We start from the raw sequence: 14,893 nt of genomic DNA, 5'->3' as shown, positions 1-14,893 counted from the left end.
AGGGAGAGAGCTGCCCCTTCGCTCAGGGCTAAGAGTGGGATGTCCGTTCTGATGCCGTTAAAACGTACAAATAGCCCGCCAGCGTGGCTCAGGGGTTGAGTGTCCACCTAGGAACCAGAGGTTACGGTTCGATTCCCGGTCTGGGCACAGCCCTGGGTGGTGGGCTCGATCCCCAGTGGGGGGCGTGCAGGGGGCAGCCGATCAATGATTCCCTCTCATCATTGATGTTTCTCTCTCTCTCCCTCTCCCTTCCTCTCTAAAATCAATAAAAATATTAAAAAAACAAATACATAAGTAAATAAATAAAAGCACAAATAAAAAGAGCCTTGGATTTTCCTAAAAGAAGCCACTCATCCACCACAGGGCTCGGGGGAGGCTTACCCAGGGCCCCACGGGGCAGCTGCTGCGGATTCTGGTTTGGAAACAGAAGGGGAGGAGTTACCTTCTCTACGGTTATCGGGTAGGTGTGGGGATGGGATGCCGGTAGGGATGGGGGTGAGTTGGGCCCTCAAGGAAGACGCCCCTGTCACTAACAGCACATCACACACACACACACACACACACACACACACCCTTGTGGCCACCTCCCTGTCGCTCTGCACCTAAACGTCAGCACGGAGAGCAGAGTGGGAGTGATTCTGAGCACGCACGAGGCCAGCATGGTCCTGTCACCCCCCAGGGCAGGCGGCTCAGGTCCCTGCCATGACCAGCCTGGCGGAGGGAGAGAGCCTCCAGTCCTCCTTCCCGCCCCCGTCAGCAGCCTCCACCCCGCTCTGTTCTGGTCCTTGAACAGCCCGGCCATTTCACCATCGGGCACGGAACGTTGGCTATTGGTGGCTCACTGGCCCGTTATCTGTAGGGAAAACGTCCAGGCCAGGGCGACAGCCGGCTGTGTCCCAGCGAGGTGAGGACTGGCACGGTCCCTGGGGAGCCTCAGGCCCCAACACTTAGTTCCTCATCCCCCCCCGGTGGTTCGGGTCGGTCTGTGTTTCCTCCCTAAGTCTGCGGGGCTAAAACCACGGGGGAGGACCATAGCCCGGGTGTCACAGGCTGTCACATGTTGTCATGTGTTGTCACAGGCTGTCACGTGTTGCCACAGGCTGTCATCTGACAGTTCTGTGTCACACCCACAGACGATTGGAAACCTCCTGGTCCCCTTCCTAGTCCAGGTGGCAGGTGAGCTGGACTATTGTGCCCACTCTCCGCCTCCAGAGTGTCAGCCCTCACTGAGGGTCAATATAGACCCTACTCATCAGCGGTCAGCCAGGGACCCTTTGGATTCACTATATTAAAAAAACCAAACATTTTTTTTTAGAGAGCTCTCAATCTAGACCATTGAAGCGAATTCAAAGGAAGGCAGCCCTGGGGAATGACTTCAGGAATCAGACTCAGAACTAAATCCACATCCAGCAGCACCTCCCGTGTGGGAGTCCGGCCCCGGCCCCTCGGCAAACCCCAGCCCGGCACCTCTGCTCCGGCAGCCCAGCTCCGCACCCTTAGTGACAGAGCGAGGAGCCAGGCGTGTGGGCAGCCGCTGGGGACACGGCCTGGAGCGCCACACCCTCCCGGAGCCACAGGACCCGCAGGTCACGGGGGAGGGGACACAGCAGGGGGAGCGCACACGGTCCATGGAGGTGAAAGGCGCAGGGGCGGTGCCTGCCCACAGAGGCCGGTCAGCCTCACTGGGGAAGAAATCGCTGGTCGGAGAGCAAGAAGCTTCCGAAAGCTGGGGATTGACTGGTCATTTTGAGAGAGCTCCTGGCTAAGACCCCAGGGAACAAAGAATCTCTCTCTCTCTGTCTCTCTCTCTGTCTCTGTCTCTCTCTCTCTCTCTCTCTCTCTCTCTCTCTCTCTCTCTCTCTCTCTCTCAGCACATAGCCATGCAGCCTAGCAGCAGCCTGGGCCGGCAGACCACGTGGGCTCCAAAATGACTAAGTTTTCACAGGAAGCAGAGTCCCCGGCCACCAGCCTTGGTTGGGGCCTTGCTGAGGACACGGCCGGACTTCTCCATGGTGGGCGGACGGAGATGGGATGCTGGGAAGCGGGGAGAGGAGCTCCTTTGAGTAGCTGCACCACCATCTTCTCCTGAGCGTGGATCCGGGCAGCGCTTTTCTCTCCGTCCCCTGGGGAGCCTGGGTTCCACCGCCATCTCCAGCCTGCGCCCCCGCTGTCCTAACCCCTCCGCTGAGGTGAGAGGCACCCCAGCCTGACACCGTGACCCAGGGCAAGACAGGTGCTCGGGGGCGCTGGGAGCAGGACGTGGGTCCAGAAGCCCGGACGGAGAGCGAGGCCACTCTGCAGGCCCGGCCAGCTCCCGCCTTCCTAGGCAGTGTCCTTTGCAGATGGACTCGGACCCCCACCAGCCAGCTCCTGTGCTCCGGGCAGCAGCAGAGCTTTTAAATGGCAAACCTTTTAGCTTCACTGTGGGAAGGTCCCACCCCATTTAAAGAGGCGGTTAGAAATGAAAGGCCATGCACAGCCCCTCACTGGGGTCCCCTCAGGGCGGCATTCCCTCCGTGATTATCTGTAATTATGAGAGGAGCCCGAGGCCCTGGGGACACCCTCTCGAGCAGACAGATGGCCCGGAGCCTCCCAGGTCCTGCCAATGACCAGGAAGCGCTGACACTCAGGCTGAAGGAAACAGGAGGGGAGGCTGTCCCCCACAGCGAACTGGTCTGGAGTGAAACTGAGCCTCGGAAAGGACAGCACCGGAGGCCCCTGGGGACGCTTGATGCAGACTTTCCAGCGGCGCCCTGCCCTGAACCCGAGGTTCTAGACCAGAGACGTCTTTCTCCCTCCACCTGAGCAGAAAACTTTCTCCCCGCTGCCCACAACGGCGAATTCCAAACAGGGCCATCGGGCAAGCTGGTCACCCTCAAAGCATCATCTCGGAGAGGGCTCTCGATTCTTTGAGGACAGCTTGAGGAATAGGGACAAAAAGGAGTGAGAAGCAACAGATCTTGATTGACAGCGGGAATCTTCAGAGTGCAGAGGTTATGGGGCAGAAATAGAAGGCTGGGAACCAGCAGCAATTGTAAGAAGTGTTCAGCATGCTCTGAGAGCCGTGATTGCTTGTTCTGATGAAAGAAGGCGCAGTCTAGCCTGGCTGGGAGGTGCACATGGGACCTGGGTGCTCACCTGGAAATGGGGACGCCCTCCCCATGCGGGAGCTGCCTGTCACCATGGAAACATCAGCAACCTTGTTGATGACACCAGAGCCTCCAGCCCTTTGTGTACCCACAGGCCTTTGCACACCTCCGGCCTGCTCACCTGCGCACTGCCCGTTGGTGTAGCTTTTGGCTACTTTCCATATGACCTTCACCCTACTCACTGCAAGCAGCGGCACAGGGCGGGGGCAGAGCAGGTTTGGTGGGTGACCTGCTGCTCCCCCACACCTGCGGGACTGGAATCAACGCTCATGCGACTCCACCCGGCTCTGCTGAATTGGCTCAGGCAGTGACAGGCTGCCCGGGCCCCTTGATTGTCCGGTTCCAGCAGCATAACTGAGAGCACCCCAAATCCCCTCAGACCCCTTCGCCTCTGCCGATACTGTCAACACCACGGAGCCGGGAGGGCAGCTGGTCTGCACTTAAGCAAACAAGAACAGTTTTAAACATGGCCCAGACTTCTGGGGATGGACAAATACAGCTCAAACTTGCACCCTTGCTCTTTCCCTCAGAGACGTATATCTCACCACAGCTCTGAAGCGCAGACACCCCGGGCACCGCGAAAGCAGCGCCTGAGCCGGAGGGACAAAGCGGGGGCTCGGAATCAAACTGCAGAAAAGCCTCTCTTGCCCCAAATCTGCCCCGCCGCCTCCTTCGGGTGCCTCCCAAGTTCAACACAAACGCTCGAAGTCCTCGCCACAGACAGCAGCGGAGGCTGCCCTCAGCCCCTGGGGCAGGTGACCTCCTGTGTGCCAGCCGCCAGCGTGGAGTTGGCTGTCCTTCCTAAACCAGGGAGCCTGTGGCACCCGCTTCCCGAAACATGTCCTCATGGAGCGGCACAGGCATGTCAGACTCTGACAAGAAGCCCAGCGTGGCCCCCGAGTTTGACATGCTTGCTGTACAGGGTTTCTGCGTGTGTCTGTGTATTTACGTGTGTCTGTGGATGTATGGTACATACATGTGACAGTTTTCTGCCTCTGGGTGGTCTTGCTAAGATTGATTTGGAAAAGAGCTCTCTATCTCATTGTCTTAAAAAGAAGCACTTAGGAATTAAGTATACCTAAAGCTCAGAAATAGACACGATGGAACACAATTTTCAGTAAATGAAAGCTGGTTTCCCTTTGTTGGTTTCCTTAGTGCAGGCGTGTGTGAGTGTTAATAGCATTAGTATAAAGCGCTCACTCCACCTGAGTTTCCTACAATCAGAGGAGCGCCTGTTCTCTCTCCCACAGAATCTGCCAGCAAGAAACATGATTGAAAATGATGGCTAACTGCTTTCATGTCTCATGAAATTTTCATGAGTAATCATCTGTTAAGGACAAGTGAATTAGGTAGACATACGTGGGATAAGAGTGTGTAAGTGAACTTTTCAACAGTAATTATGGTTTATGTCTACTTAAATCATTTCCCAAGTCTTTTTTTTATAACTTGAAACCTCAGAGTTTTACTAAATGTAATTAATTGATGGGAATTTATTAACTATCTAGCTCACTTCCAAGTAAGATAAAATACAGAAACACTTGATTATTGAATATAAGCTTATCCACTTTTGGCTTCTTATCACAGAGAAACTAAACATTTGGATTCAAAGTAAACATGTCTTGTGTCACATAAAAATATGTACAGTAAGAAAGCAGATGCTTCCAGAGACTATGAAATAAATTCATTCATAGCCTTACCAATCTAAAGAATGTTGGTATGCCTGGCCAGCATGGCTCAGTGATTGAGTGTTGACCTATGAACCAGGAAGTCATGGTTTGATTCCCCGTGTTTCCGGCTTGATCCCCAGTGTGGGGTGTGCAGGAGGCAGCTGATCAATGATTCTCTCTCATCACTGATGTTTCTAACTCTCTCTCCCTCTCCGGAATTAATAAAAATATAGTTTAAAAAATAAATACAAAAAAGAATGCTGCCTAAACAGGCAGTTCACAACTGCTGTAGTTTTCACTAGAAACTAAGGTATCTAAGGGTTAAGGATTCTAGTGAACACATGTAATTAAAATTTCCACACACACACACAAAAAAAAAGTCACGAAAGCAAGGCAAGCAACGCCCAGCACCAGGAAAGTAGAAAATGCGTTTTGGTAAGAGAAGGTCTGAAGCACAGAGGTGAATTTTTGTTGAGAGAAAAGAAAGTCATTTTGTCCTTATCCTGAGCTGGCTATTTCAGAATGGGGGAAAAGGAAAAACACAGGATGAAATGTGAATGTAAAAGAAAGGTAAGAAGGTTTGAGGGGTAGAAATCTTGGGGAAGGAATTTTATAGGTGGTTTAACTGGCTACGATTGGAATGGATAGGATTAAGTGTTTTTAAAAAAAGGAACAAATGGAAATTTATAGCAGAAATACACTGGCGCAAAATTAGAATTTGGTTTTCTCTCTGTGAAAAGGACAATGTTGTCTTGGATTATTGGTCTGCTCAGGATAAGAGATGGGGAAGTTTTTTACCTTTTGGGCAGGCTGCCTAGAAGGCAAAGATTTTATGTTTCCCCAGAATAACTCCCTGTGCTGTGTCATCTTTCTCATCAGCCTCTGGTTACGTAAGTAAACCCCGTCTTCTCGATGTTGAGCTGTGTTTCACTCAGAATTATGTAGCTTTCTGTACTTGCCTTTGAAATCCTTTATTGTCGCTTTGGTTAAAGGGATAATTATTGTTTTTAATGACCTGGGGCTCTACTTAATAAAGGGTCCAAACATGTGATATTTCTAACTCCTTCCCCCCAAAATCAAATTCTTAAATGAAGTCCTTTTGACCTTGAAGTAATTCAGGATTTTTTATTTTTTTTTTATTTTTAAGATCCCTGGAACATCTCAAAAGATTTGTCCAGCCTTGAGAGGGTCTTAAGAGTCAAGCTGAGCCTCTTTCTGAGAAATTCCAGGAAAGCAAACCCGAGGCTGTGGTTAATCACCCCTCTTGCTACACTGATATAAACAGACCACATCTATTAAAACTAGACTCGATTCGCAAACCACTGAGTCTTGCTGTGGTTGTGCATGATAGAAAAGGAGGTAACGACGGAAAGAAAAGTAACGTTTCAGTGACACGCTGTGGGTATCACACCCTGGTGCTGTCAGTTGTCTGCGAGGTTTTGTTTTCTCCCTGGAAAGAGGACCAGACCCTGGATTCCTCTGGTTCCCGCCAACAGCGAGCTCGCACCCTCCAAACGAATGTTCCCGTGCTCCTCCCGCCTGGAATTCCGGCCTGGAATCCTTAGAACTACAGCTGCCCTCTTCCCGAAGCACGCGAGCTCAAGGTGGACGGCGCGGGGCACCCATGACAACCCTCGTCTACAGTCCAGTGCAGCCCCCCCGCCCCCCGAAAGATCCCCGGAGAGACACACTGCACCCCGGGAACTCTGCCAGGCCCTGTCCCCTCCACCGGAGGACGCTCCCGCCTGGCACGCTTCCTCCCACCGGCCACCCCGGCCTTGGGAGCTGGCATTACGGCCTGTCTAAGCTGAACCACTGTTTGCTGTTCCCACAGAAAAGCCTCTCAGGGAACTTGGGATTGTTCACTTGCAATGCGGTTACCTGAGCCGCTCCTCTCAGCACTGAGCCTGGTTCTGAGAGCCGGAGGAACCCACCCCGTCAACCTGAGCACGGGACATTCCTGGGGAGCCCCAGAGGCAGGCTGAGGGGGGGCAGGATCCGTGACCCCACAGCGTGCCACCTCAGCGCGCAGACTGTGGGAGTATCAGCGGGTGACTGTTCACACAGAACTGTCCCCCATCACTGGTTCTTCCACCTCCACCTCCTCTGGCCCCGCCCCGCCCTCTCCTGTGCTCAGGATGGCACAGGCCCTCAGTTTCCTTATGTCTGCGGGACACGTACCCTTGGGGCCCAGCACCTACAAAATTCAATGTGCTGTCTAGTCTGTTTGCGTGAACTTAGTTATTAGAGCAGCAGGAGAGCCTGGAACGGGAAGGGCGAGTTTCCCCTGGGCATTTCGGGAACGTGGACAGGGCTCTGTCCTCCGCCATCGTCAGCAGAACGTGAACCCCCAGGGAGCCAGGGCGTCCAGTTAAATGGCCCCGATCAATGGCCCGTCATTTTATTTATTTTTACTTTTTAAAAGTTATATTTCTTTATTGATTTCAGGGAGGAAGGGAGAAGGAGAGACAGAAACATCATTGATCCGCTGCCTCCTGCACAGCTCCCCACTGGGGATTGAGCCCGCAACCCAAGCATGTGCCCTTGGCCAGAATCGAACCTGGGAACCTTCAGTCCACAAGCTGACGCTCTATCTACTGAGCCACGCCAGCTAGGGCTGAACCTGTCATTATAACTTATAGTAGTGAGCAACCTCACAGTGTCCAGTCCGTCATTCCGATGCCATTAGAACCTGCCTGGATCTCATTTCTGGACACAGAAAAATGCATTATGAAATGTGTTAGGAAGGAAAAACACACACCAAGAATAGCCAGAAAAACCCCAATGAAAAATACCAAGGTGTGGGCTAGCCCTACCAGCTATTAACACGGTCTATAAAGCCTCTGCATTTTAAAAAGTGTGGAGTTTTTAACAGTCCAGTGGAACAGAGCAGAAAACCCAGGAATATTCCCACTTACACAGACAAGTAGTGTTCACTAAAGGAGGTTATGGCAATTCAGTGGGGGGAGGGGACTGATTTTAAAAATATATATTTTATTGATTTTTCACAGAGAGGAAGGAAGAGGGATAGAGTTAGGAACATCGATGAGAGAGAAACACCGATCAGCTGCCTCCTACACACCCCGCACTGGGGATGTGTCCACAACCAAGGTACATGCCCCTGACCGGAACCGAACCTGGGACCTTTCAGTCTGCAGGCCGACGCTCTATCCACTGAGCAAAACCGGTTTTGGCAGGACTGATTTTGAATACATGGCATAGAGTGACGACAGGCATACGGAGGAAGGAAACTGGGTCTACCCCTCGCATCACACAGCAGAGTAAATTCCAATGGAACAGAGATTTCAATGTAGTCAATAGAACCACACGCACTCTAAAAGCACGTGTAGCTAAATTTCTCCATAACCTGAAAGTGGAGAAACTTCCCTAACCGTGATTACAAATGGAGCAACGGAGTGTGAAAGCGAGGGCCATGAAAGAGGTCTGATTACATACAAACACCCGCCGGCTGTGTGCGGAGCGGCAGCCCGCTTTCCTCTCCTCCGGGGCTGCACAGGGTTCCCACACTCCACGTGCTCCCGCCACGTGGCTCTGAGTCCTGGATTCCAGCCATCCTCGGGGCGGTGGGTAGCACTTTAATTTGCATTTCCCTAATGCCTAAGGGTGGTGAGCATCTCTTCATGTGCTGATTAGCCATTCATGTAATTTCTCTGGTGAAATGTCTACTTGAGTCTTTTGCCCACTTTTAAATGAGTTGTTGGTCACCTTCTCTTTGAGTTGTAAGAGTTCTTTATATAAAATCTGGTTACAGATCCTCTATCAGATACACGATTTGCAAATATTTTCTTCCCAGTCCATGACTTTTCTTTTTGACAGATCCTAGTATTAAATAAAAACATAAAGAAACCATTAAAGAAAAAGAAAAGACTGAAGGGTCTCCGGGTTTATTTGCACAAACAGCACAGGAGGCCGCCAGCTCCATGCAGACAGCAGCCAGGGGCCCCGCCAGCGCTTCCATCCTCACATCAGCAGACAGAGGCCTCTGCTGCGGAGCCTTCATGGGGCCTGGGCCCCCTTAGGAAGCCTGAGCTGCAGCCGCACCCGCAGCCTGGGGCTTGGCTTCAGCCTTGGCCTTGGGCCGGCGGAGCCTGAGCACCCGGGTGATGTAGGCACGAACTCGTTTCCCAAGCCTGGGGTGAGTGACGCAGGCAGGTTGACTGAGCTTGTGGCTGCTGCCCGTTGGGATCTGGGCCGGACGAGGGCCTAGGTGACCTCGGCACATGTGCTTGTGGCCTTGGCGTTGTTGGCCTGCATCTTCTTCAGGCCCTTCTTGTTGTGCTTCTTGGCAAAGCACATGCTCCTCAGGAACTTGGTGTCTATCCCCTTAAAGATTCCTCCCTTTGTGCCCGGGTTTCTTTATGCCATTTCTGGGCCATTTTCAGGACTGGTTGTGTGTAGTGTGGTTCTTGGACTTGGCCATCTCTGCACCAAAGCCCGCCGCTCCTGAAGCACCTGGGATGGGAAGAGCCACTTTTTCTGTGTGTGTGTGTGTGTGTGTGTGTTTTCCTTAATATGTTACTTTATTGATTTCAGAGAGGAAGGGAGAGAGAGAGAGAGAAACATCAAAGATGAGAGAGAATCAACTGGCTGCTTCCTATACACCCCCTGCTGGGGATCAAGTCAACCCAGGTATGTGCCCTTGACCAGAATTGAACCTGGGACCCTTCAGGCTGCGGGCCAATGCTCTATCCATTGAGCCAAACCAGGTAGGGCAACTTTTCTTTTTCTTAATGGTTTCATTTGTTTTTATTTAATAGTAGAGGCCCAATGCATGAAGATTTGTGCAACAATGGCCTTCCTTCCTCTGGCTGCTGGCACCGCCTTGGAGACACCTTTCAAACTTCCCACGCTGCCCAGAGGCCCGGAACGGCTGGCGCGGTGCGGAATGCCTGCATCATTGACATGGCAGCAACACAAGAGTTCACCCTCAGCCACTTAGCACCTTGTATGCAAATTAACCAGCCATCTTTGTTAGGTTCATTTGCATACGCACTTCTGATTGGCTGGTGGGTGTTGCAAATGTGCAGTCAATTTGCATCTTTCTCTTTTATTAGTGTGTGTATAAACACACACACATATATATTATATGTGTGTGTATTTATTTATTTATTTATTTATTTCAGAGAGAGGAAGCAAAAAGGATAGAAAAAGAACCATCAATGATGAAAGAATCATGGATAGGCTATCTCCTCTACTGGCAATGAAGTCTGTAACCCAGGCATGTGCCCAGGAATTAAATTATGACCTTCTAGTTCATAGGTCGATGCTCAACCACTGAGCCACATCAGCTGGGCTCAATGGTTTCTTTTAAAGAGCAGAAGTTTTTAATTTTGGAGAAGTCCGATTTATCATTTTTTTTCCTTTATGAATCATGCTCTTATGTCCTAAGAATTTTATGTCTAACCCCATGGCCATAAAAGTCTGCTGTTACATGCTTTTTTCTAAGAGTTGCCTAGTTTTAGCTCTGACATATAAGTCTATGATGCATTTTGAGTTGTTTTGGGGCAGCGTGAGCTAAGGCTCCAGGCTGGTTTTTGGTGCACTGATATCTGATGGTCCTAGGACAGCTTAGTTTGGGCTTTGATTCTATTGCTTTAGAAGTCCACTCTTTGTCCCATTGACTCCCTCTTGCACCTTCGTTGAAAATAAATTGACCATAAACAGAAAGTGTTATTTCTGGACATCACAATCTGTTTCTTTCCTGTCCTGTGACAATACCACACTGCCCTCATTACTGAAGCTTTCTAGTAAGTTTTGAAATCAGGGAATGTAAGTCCTCCAACTTTACTCATATTTTTCAAAATTATTTTGGGTATTCTAGGTCCTTTGTATTTCCGTATGAATTTTAAGATTTGATTGACCACCACAACGAGGCCTGCTAACATTTTGGTAGGGACTGTGTTGAAACTAGAAATCAATTTGGAAATAATTGCTATTTAACTATATTGAATTATTGAATCTTCAAATCACTTCCAATCACAGAACATGGAAGGTCTCTCCTTTTATGTAAATCTTTAATTTCTCTCAGTAAGACTTTGTAGCACAGGCTTTACATTTTATAAATTAAATTTATCTAAGTACTCTATTCTTTGGATGCTATTGTGAATTAAGTTGTTTTTCCAAGTTCATTTTTGGATTGTCCATTCCCACTATACAGAAATACAGTTAATGTTTGTGTATTAGTATTGTAGCCCATGACCTTGCTAAACTCATTTCTTAGTTTTAATGATTTTTTTTTTGCATTTGGTTTAGAATCTTCTACCTTGAATAAATATAGTTTCATTTCTTTCTTTCCATACTAGATGCCTTTTATTTTTTTTTTCTTGCCTTATCACACTCATTAGAAGCTCTGGTGCAATGTTGAACAGAAGTAGTGAGAATGAACACCCTTGTCTTGTCCCTCATCTTAGAGGAAAAACATCCAGTTTCACCATTAAATATGATGCGAGCAGTAACAAAGACTTAAAGTCGTGTGAAAAAGATTTAGGAACCAACTTGAAGAGACTCCGACTGATCAAAGACGGGACAATTAGAGCATCAATAAAATAGTAAGTGCTGTGAATTAAAACACATTGAATATGTCTAAATCCATAAGTTCATAATGATCCTGAAACACACAAGCAAAACACCCATTGATCACTGTTAGAGGATGCTAGTGACCTAATGCAATGTTTTAAAAACTAAAAAGAGAGAGAGAGAGAAAGAGAGAAGAAAGAATCAGACATTTACCCTACTTCCTGTACAAACTGTTTTTTGAGATAGCAAACAAAGAGAGGACTCTGTCTACAAAAGTATTCCAGACAATAATGAAGAAGTGAGAGAATTTCTGTAACCCTCATGAGTGATTGGATCGTCAGTGACTGACATCACAGAAGAGAAACAACAGGCAGTTAGGATGTGTCCCTGACAGAAGAACATTTTGCTGTGGGAAGAAAAGAAAAGGAGCTTGAATTAATCAGGCCTCTTGCTCTACCTCCCACGATGTAAGACCCACCGAAGGCAGGAGAGCACAGGAAAGACCCTGTGGGGGTACAGTCAGCAAACCCAGACTGCAGCATCCTGTACAAGACAAATGTCCCAATCCCTCAGCACGCTCAATGAGAAAGAGGTGGGAACCGTCTGAAATGGGAACATGGAAGTTAAAAGAGATAAAGAAAGAGATACATCAACTGTCACAATGTGTAGAGCTCACTTGAATAACGGAACCAAAACAACAATTAAAAAAAAACAAAACACCAAACTTAAAAAAAAAAAAAATAGATGGCATTTGTGAAACAATTAGATCTTTGAACAGGATTGGATATGAAATGTTATTTAGAATTGTTATTAATTTTGAAGAGTACTAATCGTGTTGCAGAAGTATTTCAAAAAAGAGACCTTTCATTTTAGAGATTTAGGCTGAAACATGCGCCAATGAAATTATAGTGTCTGAGCTGTGCCTCGCGATGACGTGTGTGGTGATGGGAGGAGGGGTGAGCAGGACAGACCACGTGTTGGCCACAGGTGAAGGTGGATGATAAGCATGGGCGAGTGAGTGCACGAGACTAGTGTACCTATATTTGTACATCGTTGAAATTTCCCTTAGTAAGTTTTTTAAATATTTTTTTTTATTGATTTCAGAGAGGAAGGGAGAGAGATAGAAACATCAACGATGAGTGAGAATGATTGAATAGCTGCAACTCGCACACTAAGAACCGTGCCCGCAACTGGGACATGTGCCTTGACCGGGAATTGAATCGTGACCTCCTGGTTTATAGGTCGACGTGCAACCACTGAGCCATGCTGGCCGGGCCCATAATAAGTTTTTTAAAAGATGATCATGGGACTTAGAGTGAGCTCTAGGTCACATCTTAAATCTTGGCTCAGCTCCTTATGAGCTATGTGACCTTGAACAAATTGCTTGGCCTCTCAGTTGCAGGCGACGTGAGGGACATGAGGTGCCCAACATGCTGCCTGCCACGTGCTGAAGCTCTTCGTGACTAAAGAGCACGCCTGGGCCCCTGCGTGGGTTCCTCCCGGGGAGCACGCTGGGAGGACCGGGAGTAATGAGTGGCGCGCTGTTGGGACGGCTGGACAGCACCCGTGGGAGAGGCCGGCCCTCAACACGTGAGGCGCCCGCCTCCACCACGTTAGGACATGATGTATCTCTCAAATTAGCAGCGCGGAGATGATGAATAACTGAAGAAACGGGAGTAATGTGTTCTTGAGAGAGTGTGTTTGGATATTAAATAGGAATTTATGGATCCATGGGGGGCTGCATCCAAGACAAGGTTAGTCCTACAAAAGGAACAGTCTGGATACTCCTTCCAGTGCCTACGTCCAAGTTTATTTTGTGTGTGTTTTTTAATCTTCACCCAAGGATATTTTTCCATTTATTTTTAGAGAAAGTGCAAGAGAGAGGCAAGACAAAGAGAAATATCAATGTGAGAGAAACACATCGATAGGTTGCCTCCTGTAGCACCCTGACCAGGGCCTGGGCGGGGGAGGAGCCTGCAACACAACCAAGGCATGTGCCCTTGACCGAATCAAACTGGGACCCTTCAGTCCACAGGCCGATGCTCTTTCCACTGAGCCAAACCAGCCAGGGCCTCCGTCCAAATCTAGAAATAGGTGCACCCACAGCTCAGGTTCACGGCTCTTCCCCTAGACCTCCTACCCACTTTCCCTGTCACTAACCGACTGCCTACGCTTCCACGCAGACACCTGGGACCCGCCGAGGACTTCCTCAGAGATAGGGTGCTAGTCTTTTGTCAGCCTGACCACCCTCCCTTCCTGCCCCCCACCCCTGGGCCTGGCCTAGAGGCGGCGGATCCTGAGCTGTGAGCTCCGTTCTGGCTGACCAGCTCTTGCTCCGGTGAATTCCTCAGCCTGTCCTCGCAGCTTCCCTCTGAGAACAGGTGATGCCCTCGCTCCCGCAGGCTCTGTGTGTGACATCCGGTGGCTTCTATACATGGACACCTGCAAAGACTTCCCCTTGTCCCCGCTGGAACCCAGGCCTGGGCAGCCCCTCCCTGCCTTCTCCTTGCCCTGCTTCCATCCTTCCCGCCTCAAGGCGTGTGGCAGGGCCTGGCTGGCGGGAAGTCCCACAGCCTCCAAGCACCGCCCCGGTGTGAGGCAGCCCCGTGGCCAGTGGCCGGGCAGGGAACGCTGTGTCACGGAGCGTGGGCGTGTCCTCGGGCCAGCGTGAGCCCTCCCTCGCAGGGGGGCCGTTAGAAAAGGAGAAACGCGCCCATCATCGCAGCGAATGCGTTTCATAGACCACACCTTCCTGTCCGATCTTCCCACACAGACCGACCTGGTTCCAGCGCACCATCCGAGGCTCAGAGCCGGGTCTAAAACGTGGCTAACGGAGTGACAGCAGCTACTATGACGACGAGAGCAGCCTTGTGCCAAGCGTGACGGCGTGTCAGACACAGGGTCAAACCCTCGGCACCCGTTTCTCATTCTCAGCCCACAGCCACTCCAGTGGGCACGTCCTGGGACCCCTGTTTGGCAGATCGGAAGGTTTGGGGCACAGAGACAGGAGGTCGTTTTCCCAAGGTCACGGAGCTGGGAAGCCAAAACCAGCCAGCCACCCACTGCAGCCTCCTGGCCTCTGGGCACCAATCCCGGCACAGCCCAGGTGCCCTCCCCCGCTCCGGGGGCACCGCGGAGGGCACTGTCAGAGCCCAGGTGCCATCCCCTCCTCCAGAGGCCACCGCGGAAGGCACTCTCAGAGCCCGGGGGCCCCCGCGGAGGGCACTCTCAGAGCCCAGGGGCCCTCCCCTCCTCCAGAGGCCACCGCGGAGGGCACTGTCAGAGCCCACAGCACCGCTCAGGGCCCACCGCGTCTTAGCAAGGAAGGATCATGAGAGCGGGACTTAGCTCGTTCCCTGAGTCCCTCCCTTTGCTGCAGGGGAGGGGGGAGATCTGGGAAGGGGACGTCTCCTCGCTTATCTCTCTCACACACAGGCCCAGCCAGGCGGGAATTGATGGCTAGAGCGCAGCGAGGTGGGGAGAGGCCAAATGGAACCCGGAGAAGCCACCAGGACAACCCCAATCTGGGCGGGAGGGGCC

General features: G+C 50.5%; 1 protein-coding gene across 2 annotated transcripts in view; it reads right to left on the bottom strand.

The window, feature by feature from the left end:
- Nucleotides 1-14,893, bottom strand: part of CAMTA1 (calmodulin binding transcription activator 1) — a 551,076-nt gene that overhangs the window by 245,352 nt on the left and 290,831 nt on the right. The window lies entirely within an intron of this gene.

This window comes from Pipistrellus kuhlii, unplaced genomic scaffold (genome assembly GCF_014108245.1).
Source record: "Pipistrellus kuhlii isolate mPipKuh1 unplaced genomic scaffold, mPipKuh1.p scaffold_m20_p_34, whole genome shotgun sequence".
NCBI classification, from domain to species: domain Eukaryota; kingdom Metazoa; phylum Chordata; class Mammalia; order Chiroptera; family Vespertilionidae; genus Pipistrellus; species Pipistrellus kuhlii.
The sequence above is the reverse complement of the archived record's forward strand: the minus strand, read 5'-3'. Positions and strand labels throughout refer to the sequence as shown.